This window comes from Eubalaena glacialis, chromosome 6 (assembly GCF_028564815.1).
Source record: "Eubalaena glacialis isolate mEubGla1 chromosome 6, mEubGla1.1.hap2.+ XY, whole genome shotgun sequence".
NCBI lineage: Eukaryota > Metazoa > Chordata > Mammalia > Artiodactyla > Balaenidae > Eubalaena > Eubalaena glacialis.
In genome coordinates, this window is record NC_083721.1 from 19,640,321 (window position 1) to 19,643,077 (window position 2,757).

The 2,757-nt window shown below is 40.3% G+C and overlaps 1 pseudogene; it reads left to right on the plus strand.

The window, feature by feature from the left end:
* The first annotated feature begins 1,109 nt into the window (after window positions 1-1,109).
* LOC133093193 (large ribosomal subunit protein uL30-like) lies at window positions 1,110-1,778 on the plus strand (annotated as a pseudogene).
* Window positions 1,779-2,757: the final 979 nt, after the last annotated feature.

Here is a 2,757-nt window from a genome sequence, read left to right on the forward strand (position 1 = left end):
ATGCTTGGTAACCCTTTCATTGGTCACAAATAGTTCTGAAATCGTTGGTATCAAGAGTGGCCAAAAGACCACAGTTAATACACTTTTGAAACCCTCTTTAATATTGATGCCACCATCAGACCTTTTCAAGGCTGTTCTATGGTTAGTTTCCCAAGTGAGGCTGTAAAAGGTCAGGAGTACCCTGAATTTACAAGCATTAAGCCTGGCTTTGTCCTACCAGCTTCCTCAGTGCTATTGTAAGTGTCCGGGTTTAAAACTCTTTCTATGTGTTTTGCCCTTTTATTTATTTTAGCCGGTGGACACACCTTTTCCTTTTTAAACTGGTATGTCGATGGCCTTTCCTTGTAATAACAGTTGACATAATCCTCTTGAGCTGAAAGAAAACACTATTAAGGAAAACGCTGGCTATTTCCAACTTTCTCAGACCTCTGTAAGGAGGAATGCAGGTCTCTACGAGGATCAGGTGGAGACAGAGCTACCAATGGGTACAACTAAGAATTTCAGGTTCTCAGGCAGAATTCTCTGTGCTTGGGATTTACATCTTTGCCCCTAGCCTGGGATGCTGAATTGGAACAATAATGAGAAATCATTTTTTTCACCTGTTGGATTTGCAAATGTTTTAAACAAACAATAACAACCATCACTGGCAAATACTCAGGGATGTGAGCGTTCCCTTACTTTGGTGGTAGGAATGTGAATTCCTCAACTGTCCTGGCACCAATTACTATACGTTATATAGCAATTCCAGTTCTTGAATTCTACCTTACGTTAAAAAAATTACACCTGATAAAGGACTATGTGGACATAATGCTAGTTGTAGTATGGTTTGTACTGTCAAAAAACCATAAACAATTTGAATGTTCATGAGTAGGGAACTGAATGAATCATGGCACATGTGTGTGTGCACGCGCAGACATATACACACACACACACGCACACACACACTGAAAAATGATATATTGGGATATATTAATGTCCCAAATGGGATGACTGTTCACAATATACAGTGAGATTTAATAAAGCAAATTCAAAGTAAAGTGAGTAATATCAACCTTAAAAAAACCCAAACCTAAAAATAGGTTATGTAGTCCTTTTTTCCAGCTGGAACCATGGAGGGTGCAGAAGAGAAGAAAAGATGGTTCCTGCTGAAACTCCTAAAAAAAGTGAAGGAATTTCACAGAGCTCAAGATCAGGCACCTGAGAAAGAAGTTTGCCCAAAAGATGTTTTGAAAGGCAAGGACAAATCTTATCTATGAAAAGGTAAGCCCAATCACAAGGAATATGGGCAGATGTACAGAACTGACACAAGAATGGTTAGGATGGCAAGATAAGCTGGCAACTTCCATGTACCTGCAGAACCCATACTGGCATTTGTCATCAGGATCAGTATCCATGGTGTGACCCCAAAGGTCTGAAAAGTGTTGCAGCTTCTTCATCATTGCCATATCTTCAGTGGTACCTCTGTGAAGATCAACAAGGCTTCAGTTAACATGCTGAGGATTTTGGAACCACATATTGCACATTAAATTGCCCTGACAGACAACACATTGATTGCTGGCTCTCTTGTTAAATTTGGAATCATCTGCATGGAAGATCTGATTCACGAGATCTATACTGTTGAACAATGCTTTCAAGAAACCAACAACTTCTGCTGGCCCTTCAAATGATCTTTTCCATGAGGTAGAATGAAGATGATGAAGATCATCTATTTTGTAGAAGGTAGAGATGCTGGCAACAGAAAAGATCAAATCAACAGGCTTATTAGAAGGATGAACTAAGGTGTCTACCTTGATTCGTTTTGTAATCTAGTCAGTTAATAAACAGTGACTGCTTTCAAACTGAAGTGTAAAACAAACATTCCCCCCCCCCAAAAAAACAAATTATGTGATTAACAAAAGAGAAAATGGGACAAGTATACATCCAATTCTTCACATGTGTTAACTATGGGAGATATGGGGAATTATTTACTTGTCATTCATTCATTTATTCATTATATTAAAAAAGGGAAGACACAGAGAGTAGAAGAAAAGAGGTGGAACACTCTTCTGGTGTTGGATGTTGGGTGAGAAGAGGGCTGGACACCAATATGGCAGTCAACCTCATTATCTCCTCCCTAAATGGGAGCAGGGAGCGTCCACTTACTTTTTAAGCACAGAGGTTTGGAGAAGGATGTTGCCTGAGAAGGAGGAGAATGGCTGGATCACCCAAATTGCTTGCACTTACTGACAACCCCTCTCCCTTGTACAGTTGTCTTCAGGTTGCCCAGTGTAGCTCTTTTCACAGCTATGTGCAACCACCCAGTAATATCTTGCCTCAGAAGATGTTCTGCCCTTACCAGTGACAAGCTCAAGCTCCTAGGGTGGGGAGGATGAGGGCAGCATAATGTTATTGATGGATAAAGGTACATCTACTCCAGGTATGAGTCAAAACTTCCAGATGAGTCAAGAAATTTGCCCCATATCCATGCTTCCCTCCTCATCCCACCCACAGAGCTAGGCACCAATTTGTGAGTGGGTTTGACTGCCAAAGATTTGCTAGGAGAAGAATATAGTAGGATAATATTTGAAGCTATTAATCCATACTTTTTCTTCTCCCTGTACATATCTTTTCATCTCTCTGTTCCTCCTCATTTAAGCAGATCCTGAGGAAGTGTGAGGCAGGATATTGTTTCTGGCTATTAATTGCCAGTGACTGAAATTTGAAGGAGAAATCAGGGAAGATTGCCAGAAAAGGCAAAAAGAAAGAGAATATGGACCT